Genomic DNA, 17,753 nt, shown 5'->3' on the forward strand with positions numbered 1-17,753 from the left:
TGATTTCCAGTTAAGTACTGATTTGTCCTGTTAGGTAAGATCTGAAAATTGAACACAAATCATATTACACATGACATTATCAAATATATCTAACAATCTCCTCCAACATGTAAATTAGCATAATATACAAGTTCAACAGATATTTGATGATGTCAAAAACATTAAGTACAAATGTATGAGAATTTTGACTAGATAACTACAACTTACAGTCCTTTTAGCTTTACCATCTTAAGGTCTGATAACAGCTTCAGTCTGTACATACTTTCAGAATTTAAGCAGTTGTAGATCTTTGACTTGGCTTCAATTTCTGATCTCTTTGATGTCATGAGTTGTTCTGAGATAGTTCTTCAACAAACATCTCTCAGCATATTCAAGTTCATTGACCATCCTCCTTTTAGCATTTATCAACTGTATCTTCATCAGTTTGAAAAATAGCTGCTCTGAGATCATTTATCTTAGCTTTTCTTATCTCCTGATCTAGTCTGATCATATATGCCTTGTTAAACTCTAGATTGAATTCCACAGCCTTATAACCCAGAAAAGTAGTTATGATCTTAGCAGAGTTAGGCTTCATTTCGACAATATCACCTTTGTGATCTCTGTACTTGGGACATTATGTGCTGTCAGACTTTACAGAATAAAGCTTCTTTTGTCTTTGAATTTGAGACTTTAAATAACCTACAACACTATCTGTTAATTTATCTTTCACTTGAAGTAGGAATAGAACATGTTCTAGTTCCTCAAAATACTTCAGTGGTATAGCATTCTGCCTAATCTGGTATACCCTTCCATCTGTTATAAAATATAACAAGATATGTTCTTTTAAAAAGGTATGGTAAACCATTTGTACAGATTCAAGTCGATTCAATCTTTCAGGAGTTTCTCCAAAACCTGGTTCATTTAAGGAAGTTGGATCATTGGTAGTATTATGTACTCTTCTTTCATCAGAACTACCTAATCCAGATTTATCTCTTGTTTCCTTTCCTGTAACAACTCTTGCTTCAAAATAACTTGTTGCAGTCTTCAAAGGTTGAGTTTGTTTAGCTTTGGTGAATCCTGGTAGGAGTATCTTTGAAGGTTTAACATGAGCAATGTCAGATGTTTCCTTTTCCTTATCTTCTAATATCAAGCCAACTTGAGCTATGTCAGAGGTTATTTGCTTCACTGTCATATCAGAACTTACTACATCTTGACTCTGAACAACATGAGCCATGTCAGAGGTTGTTTGAAAAATCTTCTTATGCATTAGAGTAAGATTAACATCTTCTTCATCATCAGTTATTTCTTCATCCATGACTGGCATATAAACCCTTACAGGTTCATCAACTTTTTCCTCGCCCTTGGACCTTGGATCAATTTCCACTTGTGATTTGTCTTTGGTTGCCTCATAATTTGTTCTTTCCTTTATCACAATACCCTTAGATTTTGGAAATTTCTTTTTAACAACAGAAGCTTTAGATTTTGTCTTTACACCTTCTGCTTTGAGTCTAGCTTCTTCTTTCTTTAGATCTTAAAGTCTATTCCTGGATTTTCTTTAAGAAATAACTGCTTTAAAATTTCTTCATCAAGTTCCAGATGTTCACCAGAACTTATCCTTTTACCAGTATCAGAACTTATTCTTCTCCCAGTATCAGAACTTGTTCCTTGACTTGTAATTCTAGCTTTACTTGATGAAAATCCTTTGCCTTGACCTTGACCTCTACCCTTGTTAGAGTTTCCCTGGTCATCATTTCCATCATCCTTTTCTTTCAGTGTCTGAATATATTTGCATTTGGACTTAATCACTTTCTCCCCCTTTTTGGCATCAGCAGGTAAAAGAAGAGAGACAAGCAATTCCACTGAGGATTGGATCTCAAGCAATTCCACTGAGGATTGGATCTCATTGAGTTGATTTTGGTGAGAAGCTTGATTCTTCAGAATTTCATCAATTTGAGTTTGTTGCTTCTCCTAAGTTTTCTCAATGTAGGCAATTCTGTCAAAGGCTGGCTTGAAAAATCTGTTATTTTCAAGTTTCACATTCATATCTTGCTGGATCAAGGTTTCTTGAATTTTGTTCACCTTGGCATGAGTTGTTGAGTGTTAATCCTGAAGGTGCCTAGTACTCAATGCGGTAACTCTAAGTTGTGCCTTGAAATTATCATTTAACAACATTTCATCAGCTTTTGCCAGATGCTCAGCAAGAATCTTTTCAGAAGGAACAAAACTAACTGTGTTCCATTCCTTAGTCCACTCCTTTCCTCTAGGAGTTTCACTCCAAGGTATCGGTGCTTCCTTAACAAACTTCTTGATTAGATCAGCTTTATTAACTGTTTGTTGAGGTGCATGTCCTGATGGACCAGCTGCATCAGCATCTAAATTAGCAGCAGCTTCACCAGTAGTTTCTTCATTGGCAGCATCAGAACTTGTAGATCATATAGTATCAGCATCCTCTGATAAAATAGCAGTATGTGAGGCTATAGAGGCTTCAACATCTTCCTCTAAATTCTGATCTGCAGCCAGGTTCTGATCAACATCCAAAATTGATGTTGTTGGTGGAGTGAGTTGAATTGGTGGAGCTTCCAAGTACAAAACCTCAGGCACAATCAAGTTATGAATATCAATTTCAGCACTTGTACCTGGTTCTTCAGTATGTACTGGATCAATTATAGGTGATATAGGAGGTGTAGGTATTCTATCTTGAACAGTTTCTGGTTGTGCAGAAGGAAGTGATTCAATAACAATTGGTTTTGTTGAGATCAGAGATTCCTGATCTCCTTCCTTAGCTGCTTCCACTACATCCTCTAAATCTGACTTAACTATGTCCCTGTAAGCTCTCTGTTTCTTTAATTTCTTCAAAGGTGGAGACATTGTAGGAGCTTTATCATTAGAATTTAACTTTCTAAGCCATTTGAGGGGCTTAGAACTCCCAGTTACAGTATCTTTCTGAGAAGAGACCTTCTCAGCTTCTACAACAACAGGTTCTGATATGGGAACCTGTTCCTCAACATCTGATTCATCTCACAGAATAATTCTCCTTCTCTTCTATTGAGACTGAGGTACTTTCTTAGTCCTCTTGGGTTTGGAAGATGAAGGCTTCACTGTAGGATCTGAAGGTTGAAGTTGAGAAGTTTGAGGTGTTTGTGTAGAGGTGGTAGGTGCTGATGGTTGAGGTTCTAATGATTGGACATCAGGATATAGTTCAGTGTATTTAACTGGATCATAGGTTACTAAGGCTTATTTGACAGATAAAGGAACTAGGAGGGGTCTTAACACAGACTTCTTATTATTAGTAGATAATAAGTCATTAAAAGCTCTTTTAGCTAGTCTAAATGATGAAATTAATTCACTAGCTGATTGGGGCTTATCATCACAATAAAAACTATAGATAAGCTGACAGAATCTAGTAAAGTAAACAGTATTTATGTCTTCTATCATTCTACCCCCAATAAAACCTAAGACAACACTTGCATAATCAAAATCAGTTTGATTAATGAGAGCATGCCTGATTTGTTGGCTGAATATGGGGATTGTATCAAAATTAGAACACTTGTTTGCAAAAGCCTTGGTTATGCAGTCAAAGAAGAAACTCCATTCCTTCCGTATGTAAGATCTCTTCAACTGATCCAGCTTTGCCAATGTCCTCTCATACCCCAGACTGGCCATCATGTTTTGAAGAACTGGCTCTTTAATAGTAGAATAAACACAGTTCTCAGGCAGCTGCAGTGCTTATCGAACCGTAGCCAATATCAGGACATACTCATCCTCTCCTGATGAAAAAATTATACTGAGGGACCCTTGATGTAACACCCTCCAGACTCGGGGTATAAGTCTGGGGGTTACGAGCTAATCACCAAACTTGAACAAGTTTAATAATAAATAATAAAGAAATGAAACTAAACCCCTTAACAACTACCAGGACCTTTCTAGGTTGAAGTATGAAAACAAGAACCACTAACTACTTTTATTACAAACCAACATTCAAAATCTCATAAACTTTCTTTATTACAAACCATTGTCTAACTCATTTTAAACTAAGTTCAGCTTTTATTCAAACACACATACTATCTATTAACACTCCACCTGCTCGGGCAACTCAAAGCTTTCTTCCTGGATAGGGATCAACACCTTGGGTATAAGAGGATCCCGAGGCTTGACCCGCTTCTTTACCACTCGTGTTCTGACGGGTTTCATATTCCTTCTTAACTGAAATAATAAGGTGAATAACAACAAAAAGGGGTGAGCCAAAATTGCTCAACAAGTCTACCAAATATACACAATGTTAAAGCAATATAACTGAATCTGTATCCCAGTTATATCTGCAAAGATATAACCTCATAAGAATCAAAAGAAGGCCATTGCTGGCGAATATAAACGAATTACACTAGACTCAAGTTCGCAGCTATACCCTGCTGATCAGCCAGGATACAGTGCAGATCTATATCTCACTATATAGATCCCGTCGGGCACCCAGGCACTACGGCCCATCTCAAGGATCCGGTTATGTCCCGGTCCTTAGGATTAAGTAACCTTAATCCCCAAAAGTAATGTTATCCAGTCCCTGGAATAGCAACCGGAACAATCGGTATACTTTGATATATTCTAATCACCAGAATATATTAATAATTGTGAGTAATAATTGGAATATGAATAATAAATTCAAATGAAAATAATAATTCAAGAATCGAACTGAGATAGGAATAAAGGAGTTATAGTAATGCAAATGTAATAAGAATTTGAAGAGAATATCACTATTCTAGAAAATAGAATAGAGGAGAAACTTGCCTTCTGTGCGACTTACTGCAATTAAATCACTTCCGTCTATTCTCTACTTGACCTGCCTTGCTGGCTTAGTTTCTGTTAGCAAAATAGATTAGTTAAGTCATTTTGTACTTCGGTTGTACCTTAAATCGACTTCATTTTGTTCATACTATTTACCCATACGTTTATAACCAACTCGAATATTACATATAAACAAGTAAGACTCGATTAACCACATAATACACATAAGCACATAAGCGCATAATCGTTTTTATAGTTAAAATAATTTTTAGAATCGAAATCGATTCGCTGATTGCTCCGTTGATCGCCTTCTGCTTCATTTCCCATTTTTCCGTAATTTTTCGAACTCGTTTCGGCACACATTTCGACTGATAATCAAGCAATCAATAAAATCAACTAATTTCGAGAAGAAATTAGGTCCTCATATTATTTTTAGTGAAAAGAATTCATTTTTCTGAGTCAACATGCTTTCGTTTCGCTCAATTCGGACTAACGGTTGAATTATTATCAATTAAACACTGATAATTCAATTTATTATTCAATATAAATAATTATTGCTAATTTTTAAATCCCAAAATAATTTTTGAATAATTATTTAAGAAAAATCAAAGTCAAAAATAATTTTTCTATAATTTTTGGAGTTAAAATTAAGAAGTTATGATTTATCGAAAATTATGTGACTAATTATAGAAATAATTAATCACTTTTTAAATATTTGATAAATAAATAACTAATAAATAATTAATAGATAATTATTTACTAATTTAAAATAATTAATCCCTAATTATTAGGATTAATCACAATTTATTGCAATTATTTACAACTCATCGTTATTTATTTGATTAGATCGATTATTTACAAATAATCAATCGATTTAAATAACTGATACGCTATTTATCGAATAACTACGAATTACTCGAATTATAAACCAACTCAACGATTAAACACTCGTATAAATACGAGCTACGCACTATTCTCGAATACTACCGAACTAATATATTATTATTGGAATTTAAACGATTCGTTAATCAATTAATTATCGGTATTTAATTATACGATACGAACAATTACTGCAATATTATTCGAATAACTAACGCTCGAATAATAATTCTTATTATCGAATCACTATTCGCAATATTAACTAATTATCGAATCATTAATCGTAATATTTAATCATTTTTAATCCTTATTTATTAATTAATTACCTAATTATTAATTAATTACCTAATTATTAATTAATTAGATAACTAATAAATAATTAGATAAATAATTAATTAAATAATTAAATCCGAATTTATAATTTAATAAAATAATTTAGAAATTAGTAATATTATTTTTCAGAATTTAAATCTAATTTTTAGCTAATTATTAAAATTATTAAAACTAATTTCTAATTTTCAGAAAATAAAATAAATATATAAAATAACCAGAAACACAAAACAGGGTTTCAGGGTTAGGGTTTTTGGATCAATCCCGGGTCGAAACCGGGTTGCAAACCGGGTCGACGCCGGGTTGAACATGAACACGCCGGCCGGCTGCCTGAACTCGGCACCGGCGGCGAAAACTCCGGCGAACCAAAACAGCGTCCAAACGACACGGTTCCAGGCTGGTTTTGCTCCGATTTCAATCTCCAACATCATAGAAACATCACCCCACCCTTCGATACAACCCTAGACCTCAGCCTCGTCGTCTTCGGCGAAGAAACGAACGAAGGCGCCGGCGTCGTTTTTCCGATGACGTCGATAAGTTCGACCCAACACTCACCCATCACCATCTAACACTTTACGATCATTATACACCCTAATTAAACCCAGAAACACAAGAAATCATTCAACATAACACCGGGAAAATCAAGAACTCCGGTGGCGGCTAAAAATTCCGACGAGCCTAAATCGGAATCAACAGTTAACAAAACCAACACGAATCGACTGGAAATTGTACGATCTACAACTCTATAACAATAAAATTCATCTCAGCAACTTCTAACAAAAACACCCAAATCAAAATTAAACCCGAAATTACAAAATAAAAATCAATACCTCTGATGATGATTTTGACGTGATAATCTAATAGAACAGGCTTCGGGCTTCAAATCGGTTACTCACACTTCGATTTCTGACACCGGAATCACGATCAAATTGGCTTTGATCCGCAAGAACACTCAAGAACCCTAATTACTTTTTCTGAATTTTCTGATTTATTTTCTGATTTTTAATTAAAATTAATAATTAAATACTGAAAAATCAGCTATTTATACTATATAAAATAATACCCCTAAATAAAATTAAGGGGCTAATTACACTCCTAATAAAAATATTTGGCCCCAATTTTTATAATTTTTGGGTATTAATATTGAATTTTTAAATATCCAATAAATACAAAATAAATGCTAAAAATTCCCAAAAATTATGAATATTACAAAAATGCAAAGAAAAATGATATATGATAATTTCATGATCATATAAAAATAAAAATGTGATTTTTATGGGGTTTTTGGTACCCGAAGGGGCCCGGAAAAGCCGTTTTTCGCGAAAAAGGTCAAGTTGTAAAATGTCTAGGGGTTCAAAATAGCGATATGGTATAGGGCATTTTTGGCAAAATAGGGCCAATGATTTTGTTTGAAATACGGGCTTTTAAAACATGATTTTGAGCTATACGGGTTTTGATATAAGATATCTAACTTACAATAAAACACTCAATAATTGTCCAAAACACATTTGTATCACATTTGTAAGAAAGTCCTGAATGAAGTGAAGTTTTGATGGGGCTTCTGACTTTCTAAGAATAGCGGAGAAGTTATTAGGAACAAACTTAGCTCCATCAAAAATTATGTCTTTTGGTGCCATCTCTGTAGGAAATTAAGTGAATAAGAGAATGTTTGCAAAGTGTTTGTAAAAAGTCTTGAGAGAAAAACAGCTTCATAAAATAGAAGAGAGAGAGAGAGAGAGAGAGAGAGAGAGAGAGAGAGAGAGAGAGAGAGAGAGAGAGAAAGTAAAAGAGATTTAGAATAGAAAAGTAAGTAAAAGATTAGTAAATCTTTTATCTCTCATATATATACTCTCTCTACTCAACAATTGTATTTTTGAAGCATGGGATACACTTTACACCTGGCACCATGTGAACAGTCAGTAAACGGTTAGAAAAAGAGTTAATGGTCACGTAAAATAAGCAATAATTATCGTGCACATGCAGTTTTTCAGGTAACCACTAGCCCATACTGATTATGACCGTTTTCTCTCATATTAACCAATATTTTGTAATATTATTATCGTTCAAGTAATGACCAAAAATAAACCAAGTAAATAAATATTGCCACGTCAGCATCAAAACTTGATTATTATCAGGATTAAAAAGTCATCAGAATATGGCTCCTTAACTCGAAAAGTGAATGTGTATTCCTATAATTCTTCACACAAATACTGATATGGTTTCATCAGAATTTAATCATCAGAACTTCCATCAAAACTTGTCCTCAGAATTTATGCAATCTGACACATAGACCGTTCATCTAAAACAAAATTTATCACCACAGTAATTTTCATTATTCATATGGAGTGTAAGTGTGTGCATTAAGCTAAATATCAGACAAAGAGTAAAGTCTGATTCACTTCAGTACATCTTAGAAATAAGGCATAACTAAGAACTTTGCTCAAAATCTGTCATTATTCTGAAGTCTACTTTAGAATGAGTTCATGCATGAGTCCACCTCAACTGTTTTGTGCTCATTTTATGCATCTTTTGAAATTCCATTTTACAGTGGCTTTTCAGTGTAAGTGAGTCATGACTGCTTATCAGAATTTATGATGTTATCAGAGTATTTCTCCAGTAATCATAGAGTGTGAAAAGTCACCAAGAAAATTTTATTTTTCTTTTCTAATGCATATTACTTAATACCAGCAATGCACTTGGGTCTTCCCTTCCACATTTTTACTCTAGATCTCAAAGGAGTACCTGATATTTATTTCTTTTCTTTTCTTTTTCTTTTGATAAGTGAGGCTTATCAGCACTTAGTACATCCATCAGATTTACTAACATCAGAACTTAACAGATAAGAATCATTTATTCTAGTTTTGACTTAGTAATAAGATAGACAAAGTAAATTTAACTAAGCTCAATATCAGAATTTTCTTGTGTTAAAAGATTTCCACATAAACAATTACTTCAAACATGGGATCTTTAGTATATTAAAGACTACTAGGTCAGCATCTAGCACAGTTATCCTTATTGGATTGAATAGTCACATAAACATTCATATTGTTAGTCCCTTAACAATGAAGCAAGAATTACAGAAGGAGGGTTGAATGGAATTCTTGAACCTTTTTCTTGAAATAAAAATGTTCAACTCGATTATTGATATATTTGTTTTGATTAGCACAATGCGGAATATAAACTTGAATGAATCAAAACACAAGTAATTAAAAACAAAAGTCTTTAAAAACTTTCTGGTGGATTTAAACAATTCCACCAGAGATATATATATATATAATATATCGAGAGGACTCTGTGTGCAGAAGTGCTCACAGCTGCTTACAAAATAGAACTACTGAGAATACAGGAAATGCTAAAGATTATGCTTACAAAGATTTCTCTGTTTTTGAGTTTCTCTCAGCTATCTCAGTTTTTTTTTATTTGCTACTCTCTTGGTTTATATAATACCAAGATTACAAAGTCAAAAAGACTGAACAAATATAAAATCTAACAGTCTTAATCTTTGTTGTTTTTCGTCCTCTATTACCCAGTTAATGGGCTTCCACAATGTGTTTGTATCCAACTCGACGGCTGTGTGTCAGCTTTCACTGTTCAACTAATGTTTGAATTCTTGATATGATCATCCGTCGACTGTTATGTTAAACATCCGTTGATAGTCATTTGATCATCCGTCGAAGGCTTTGTTAATCATCCGTCGGTAGCTATTTTGGCACTTGACTTCATTTCACTTATACAGAATTACAAGACATTACTTATGTACAGTTAATCAACCTATTCCGCATATCTAGTTAAAGTCAACATGACTTATATGCTACTACAGATTCTATACAAAGGTGCATACATCACTGTGCTACAAACTTATTATTACATAAGCTACTCACTCGATGAATAATAAGTTAATCATCCGTCGAGACTATAATGAGTCATCCGTCGGGACTATATCACTTATCCGTCGAGTGCTACATTATTTCACTAAGTAAAATCTACTTAGATGTTTTGTTTATGAAATCATCAAGTACACAACATATGCACAACAATCTCCCCCAATTTATGTCTACTGGAATTGTAGCCATAAATTAAGAGATACTTGATGATGACAAAACATCCTAAACATTATCTTTAAAGATAAGTAGATAAAACTGAAAGTGCTTCAATTAAACAAAATGTACAAGGTTCGGCTCACAGTCAGTTCAAGATGCTCCTCTAGCCTGAGCAGATTTTTCTAGTTTCTTGAAGGTCTGGATCTTCTTCCAAGCTTTCTGTTATTTTCTTCAATTTGATTCTGGAGCTGCCTGTGGAATTCTAGTTCACCAGATTCTGAGAGATCTAGCATTTCTTGCATCTCCAAGAGAGTCTCATTGCTAGAGATACTCAATTGGTCTTCTAGTCTGAAGAATCTTCTCACACCCTTGTCATCCATGAATTCCATCAGCTAGTAGGGCCTTAGATGCACTCTTCTCCCTGTGTATGGGATAATTAGAGTCTTTGGGAGTGCATCTTTAGCTCTAACACTCCTCAGCTCTTCAATCTTCTTCAATACTAGTCTTCTTGCAGTTACATTGAACCCAAAGTTTTTCTTGAAGGATGAATATACTTTGATCAACACAGCTTGGCTTTCTTGAAGTATCCTGTGAAGAGGCCACTGCATCTCCCTTCCTCATTTGTACTTGAACACCAACCTTTCAGGTAGGTTTCTGTATGCATCAATTGCCCTTACTTCATCCAGTTCATCCAGATAAAGGTTTAGATCTGAGAATTCTTTGATGTCACACAAGTACAAGTAGTCTCCCCTGTTGACCTTGGGTTGAGCTTTGACTACTGACTTGGATTTGAGAGGTGACAGCTTCACTTTCTTGACTGCCCTTGATTTTGTCCTTCTTGGCTTAGTAAGAATTGGCAAGTTGAAGTCAGGAGTTGGTAATTTATCCCACTCTATTGGCTCATCCTTTGGCACAATAGGCTCTCCATGTATGTTCCTGTAGGGGTCCACCACCCTTATGTCTTCAAATACCACAGAGGGCTTTGATGCTTGAGTTTTAGCTTGAGTGGATTCCTTAGGAAATTGATCTTCCAATTCCTTGTCAACAACATCCAGTTTCCTTTTTGTTCTTCTAGCCAGTTCTTTCTTTCTTGGGGATTTCTTCTGTTCTTCAATCTTCTTCTTTGATTCAGCAGCTTCAGATGGTTGAGAGGGAATTTGTTGAGAAGAGTTTACAGCCTGTAGCTTGGCCAAGATAGCAATCTGTTCTTTCTTTTGTTTAGACTTCTTTGCATCTAGAGCAGCTTGCCTCTTTTTCTGCTTTAATCTGGCTTTTTCTTCTTTCTTTGCTTGAGCAAACTGTGGATGTCCAGCTACCACACAAATTTCCTTTCCATTTCTAAATATCTTAGCAATTCTCCTTTTTGAGGTTGAATCAGCTGGATCTTTATAGAAGATAATGGATCTTGACAGAAGCTTCTTTTCGTCAGGCTTGGGTGTCTCATACACAGTGTCCAAGGGATTCTTCAAAGATGACTTTGGATAATTTGCCCTTGGTTTAAGAATTGTTTTAGCCTTTTGTGATTTGATGCAGGAAGATTGTCCTTTCTCCAGATAGTTCATGCTCATCTCATTCACACTGATTGGCTTGACATGAGAGTGATGGATGGTTGACTTAACTGGCTCCTTGACTAGTTCAAACTTTTTCTGAATTTCCTCATCAATCTTTTCCCAGTTGATTAAACTCAACTTTCCTTTTTCAGCAACTTTCAAATTTGCTGCTGTAGCTTCAATTAGATCTATACCATCTGCAACTGGTGGCTCGGAGATAGTAATTGAAGGTACAATTACTTTGCTAATTTGTACTTGAAGTTTCTCCCCCTCTGTTGGTCCTTTCTCCCCCTTACTTGATTCTCTCTCCCCCTTTTTCTTATCATCAAGTTGAGGAGTTAGGCCTTGTGCTTTAGCCAGCTGCATGAGAAGATTTGTCTGAGTCTGTTGATTTTGAAGAAGAATAGCCACTGAATCTTCATTAACTTGAACTCTGTTTTCCAGTTTGGCTAGCTTCTTTTCAGAGTCTGATTCTCTCCTCAATCTTAGTAGTAGATCTTGCATGGTACCATACGGTATTACTGAATCCAGCTTCTCAGAGTTATAGGTCTTCAAGTCAGCTATATCTCTTTTCAATTCATCCACACTGAGATTATGTCTTAAGTGTTGGATCTTCATTAAATGTAGAGAGTCTAGGTGAGCTTGAAGAACAGCCTTGGTACCAGCATCTGAGGTTTCCTGAAGGGCCTGTTGAATAGCCATTACTTGTTTGACCAAAGACACCTAAAATTGTCCTGGTGTAGATTCCTTTGCCCATGCCCATTCAGGTAAACTTAAATCAGAACTTGGGCCTTCAGCTCCCCCTAAGTTCATGCTTCCATCCAAAGAACCAGAGTCATCATTATTAGAATTTACTCCAAATTTTTCAGATGGCTCTCCAGCTTGAGAAGGCATCCTGTTAACAACAGCTTTATCTCTTTGAAGAGATTCTGTGGTGTGCACTAAATTCAAAGTCTGCTCTGCCTCCACATTGCCCTGAGCAGCCAACAATTGATAGGCTGGAACAGGGTGAGTAAAAGTGTCAGCATCCAAGGAAATGTTATCAATTACAGCTTTATAATGTTGCTGAAATTGTCTTTCCTTTTCAGCATCATCCCAATCATTGACTCACTAGCAATGGCTGGATCCATCCTTATTTCTCCTGTACCTGCCTTTCTCTCATAGTCTCTCTTTTGTTGCATCAGGGTCTCACCCTGGCTCCCCACCCTCACACCCTCACCTTCACCTACTAAGGTGGGACTCCTCTCACTCACTTTTGCCAATCCTGAAGAAATGGATTGCTGAGATTCACTCTTTTCCTCTCCTTTTGCCTGGGAGCAACCCAGCCTCTCACTCAATGCACTCTCCTCTCTCAGTCCTAAGAGTGATTGTATTACCACTTAATCTTCTGCACTTGAAATTATTTAAGTTTGAAGTTGTGTAAAGACACTCGACGGATAAGTGATATCCGTCGGGTGAGTGGGAAAGCTATCCGATGGATAACTGCTGTTAAACTTATCCGTCGGGATACAATCACTACTCGATGGATGAGCAATATCCATCGAGAGAGTAGAAATGAATGAGGTGGGAAGAGAAACTATTGTTGACTCTGTGTTGATTGAAGTTATTTGAGGCACAGATGTCACAATAGAATCTGAAAGAATTGGCAAGTGAGCCAACAAATCATCTAAAAGATGATGCTCACTTGCACTAGATTTTGGCTTCCCCAACAGAGTTAAAGAAAGGGAATTAGGAATTGAAGTGTTTATCATGTCCACTTCCAGTGAGTTAGTTGGTGAGTATGGTGTTTCAGTGGCTTCTATTATGAGAGATTTTGGCTGTGACTCCACATTTATTGGAGCCACATCAATCTGAATTTGAGAAGGTGCAGGGACTGTGTCTTTAGCACCAGTTTGCACTGTGTTTGTGCCCTGTGCATCCCCAGTTGTTTTGGATTTCTTCTTTCTAGTATAAGTTTGGGGTGAGCTTGTGTCTCTAACCCTTTTGGCCTGTGCTCTTGGATGAGAGCTTTGTTCAATAGCCACATCCTTTTGGGAGGATGCAGCTAGAAGTGAGCTTTTTTCCTTTTTAAGAACTGCAGTTTGTTGGGAAACTGCAGTGTGGCTAGGCTGGGATTCACTCAACTCTCCAACCTTATCCTTGGGGTTTCTTTGATGTTCACCCCTTCCCTCACATATCTGACCCTCCTTCACACTCCCCTCTTTGGCTTTGGTAGATTTTTCAACTGGTACCTTTTGAGAGATACCAGGGGGGTTTTCTTTGATTTAGATTTGGAAATTACAGTTGATTTGGCAGCTTTGGTAGGCAACTGTTTGGTCATTGTCACAGTTTCTATAGCTATTCCTGAAGTCAAAGAAATAGAGGAGATTGGAATAGTTGAGGGTATGGATGAACTTACCTCACTTACCTGAGGTGTCAGCATTACAGGGAAATAGAACATTGGCACATCCCTATGGTGGTTGGCTCTGTTCAAATCTGCAATGATTCTTCTCTCTTGAACCCAACAAGCTAATTTGTTGTTTGGGTTCTCAAGTGCAATCTCTTGACAAAGATGGTTAGCCAATAGCATAAAAAATCTAGCATAATATATGTTCTTTCCCCTTTTGGCTAACTCACCTAGTTTAAAACCTAACTCATATATGACAAGGTCACTGAAATTGTAAAATTTGTCTGTAACTAGTATGTATAGCATGTTAAGCATGGAAATGTTCACAAAATCAAAATTACTGATTTTTCCAGAGAAAACTTTAGTTACAACATCACACATAAATCTCCATTCCTTCCTAATACCTAATCTCCTAATATCACTTAGCTTATTAGTAGGAAGTGCATAATGCATGGAATTAAACATATTGATCAAATCAGTGTCAGTGTGTGGTGAAGTTACATTATCATCAGAGATCTTTAAACATGCTTCTATCACATCACTATTGATACAGAATTCATTACCTTTGATGGTCAGGGTGATGGTTTTGTCAGTAGAGTTGTAAATTGCCGAGGTCCACATCTCTTCTACAACTTCACAAAAGATTGTGGGTGATTCAAGCATGGCAAAACTTAACTTGCAGTTCTTCACGAAGTCCATCATCTTGTGATAGTCTTCTGATTATTGAATGCCCTTGTTGACCAAAGCAGTGAAGTTGTTCTTCTCATAAATGAACCCAGTCTGAGATATAATCTTTACTACAGGTGCCATTGTTAGAGAGGGAAAGCTTGAAGAGAAAGAGGATTTTTGCTTGAGAGAGAATGAAATAAACACAGTTGAATTTGAGAATGATAAAAGAAAATGATTAGAATGAAATAAGCTTTTATACTTTGCTAAAAAACAACGGATAAAAATAATAAAGAGAAGTAAATTACCCAATAGAAATTGCCTAAATTAGCCGTTTTAAAAATAAACTGTAAAAATTCCATTCATTATCCGTTGTGTAATGCTTACAAACTGTAAGTATACTCGATGGATAATGTTCAGGGAATTAACGGTTAAGATTTAGATACTTCGACGGATGAGGATAAACTGTTATCCGTTGAGTATTAAAAGATTCCAGAAATTTTTTATTTGCACATTGTATATCGACGGATGACTCAACTCGATGGATAATGGTCATCCGTCAAGATGAAAATTTTGACTTAGCCAAAATTTCATCCAAGACTAAAAAATCAGTTAAATTTCTGGCTACTTTTCAACTTGCACAATAACTCAGATAGATTCAAGAGTAATTAAGCATACCTAACTCACTTACCAACCTAGAAAAGGTGGATTCATCCAGTGGCTTGGTAAAAATATCTGCAAGTTGCTTCTCACTTGGAACAAAATGTAACTCTACAGTACCATTCATTACATGTTCCCTTATGAAATGGTACTTGATGTCTATGTGCTTTGTCCTTGAATGTTGCACTGGATTTTCAGTGATGGCAATTGCACTTGTGTTATCACAGAAAATAGGAATCCTCTCAACTTGCAGACCATAGTCTAGCAATTGATTTTTCATCCATAAGATCTGTGCACAGCAACTGCCAGCAGCAATATATTCAGCTTCAGCTGTAGAAGTAGAAACTGAATTTTTCTTTCTACTGAACCAGGACACAAGCTTGTTTCCTAGAAATTGACAAGTTCCTGTTGTGCTTTTTCTGTCAATTCTGTAACCTGCATAGTCTGCATCTGAATAACCAGTTAGATCAAAACCAGAATCTCTAGGATACCAAATGCCAAGTTTTGGTGTTCCCTTGAGATATCTGAAAATTCTCTTAATAGCTATTAAGTGAGACTCTCTAGGATTAGCCTGAAATCTAGCACATAAACATATAGCAAACATTATATCTGGCCTACTAGCTGTTAAGTACAGAAGTGAGCCAACCATGCCTCTATAGCTTAAAATATCCACAGGCCTTTCAGTAGTGTTTAGTTCAAGCTTAGTTGCAGTGGCCATGTGAGTTTTTGCAGATGTGCAATCCATTAGATCAAACTTCTTTAAAAGATCAAAAATATATTTAGTTTAACTAATGAATATTCCATCACTAACTTGCTTAACTTGTAAACCAAGAATGTAAGTTAGTTCTCGCATCATACTCATTCCATACTTACTTTGCATCAGTTTGGCAAACTTTTTACAAAGTTTCTCATCTGTAGAGCCAAAGATAATATCATCTACATAAATTTGAACAAGTATGCTAGAGCCATTAACATTTCTGAAAAATAAAGTTTTATCGACAGTACCTCTTGTGAAGTAATTTTCCAAAAGGAACTTTGATAAAGTGTCATACCAGGCTCTAGGTGCTTGCTTCAGTCCATAAAGTGCTTTTAGTAGATAATAGACATACTCTGGAAAATTTGGATCTTCAAAGCCAGGAGGTTGACTAACATACACTTGTTCCTCCAAATCTCCATTCAGAAAGGCACTTTTGACATCAATTTGATAGACCTTGAAATTGGCATGGGCTGCATAGGCTATAAAAGATTCTGATGGCTTCAAGTCTTGCAACAGGAGCAAATGTTTCATCAAAATCTATTCCTTCTTGCTGGCAATAGCCTTTAGCAACCAATATGGCTTTGTTCCTTACTACTATGCCATTTTCATCCATCTTGTTTCTGAATACCCATTTGGTGTCTATTGGATTCTTTCCTTTAGGCTTAGGTACTAGCTTCCAAACTTTATTCCTTTCAAATTGGTTTAGCTCCTCCTGCATAGCTAAAATCCAATCAGGATCTAACAAGGCTTCTTCTACCTTCTTTGGTTCTTCCTTTGACAGAAAGTTATTGTATAGACATTCTTCTTGAGTTGCTCTCCTGGTTTGAACTCTAGAAGAAACATCACCAATAATCAGTTCAAAGGGGTGATCTTTTGTCCATTTCCTTGGTTGAGGTAGATTAGCTCTAGATGAAGAGACCTCAATGTTGTCTTGATGTGTGATTGAGTTTTGATTGCTAGAAACTCCCCCTGAGTTTGTGGATCTTTGATTTGAGAAAGGGGTACTTTCTATAGGTGACCTTCCTTGATTTCCTGCTCCTTTAGATAACCCGACGGATGGTGAATTTTGAGTACCGACGGATGAGGCAGGTTGTCTTCCGACGGATAACACAGATTGCCTTCCGACGGATGAAGCATTATGTAACTCGACGGATGTTGAGTTATGTGCTTCATTGGTGGTAGATTTGTCTGCATTATCCTTAGACACTGTTTCTTGATCACTCTCATCATCACTTTCATCACTGACCATCTCAACATTGTCGAATTTGAGGTTCTCATGGTAATCTCCATCTTTTAGTCCTTCAATCTTTTTATCATCAAACACAACATGTATAGATTCAACAACAATGTTGGTTCTTAGATTGTAGACTCTATATGCTTTACCAACAACATATCCAACAAAAATTCCTTCATCTGCTTTGGCATCAAACTTCCCATTTTGATCAGTTTGATTTCTCAGAATATAGCATTTACAGCCAAAGACATGAAGAAAGTTTAGAGCTGGCTTCTTATTCTTGAACAATTGATAAGGAGTCATGCATCTTTCTTGATTAATCAGAGAGATATTCTGAGTGTAGCATGCAGTGTTTACAGCTTCAGCCCAGAAATAAGTTGGTAATTTTGATTCTTCAAGCATTGTCCTTGCAGCTTCAATAAGAGATCTGTTCTTTCATATCCATTCTGTGGAGTCCTTGTTGCTGAAAACTATGCAAGATCCCATTTTCCTC

Source organism: Apium graveolens, chromosome 4 (genome assembly GCF_009905375.1).
Source record: "Apium graveolens cultivar Ventura chromosome 4, ASM990537v1, whole genome shotgun sequence".
In the NCBI taxonomy this organism is placed as follows: domain Eukaryota; kingdom Viridiplantae; phylum Streptophyta; class Magnoliopsida; order Apiales; family Apiaceae; genus Apium; species Apium graveolens.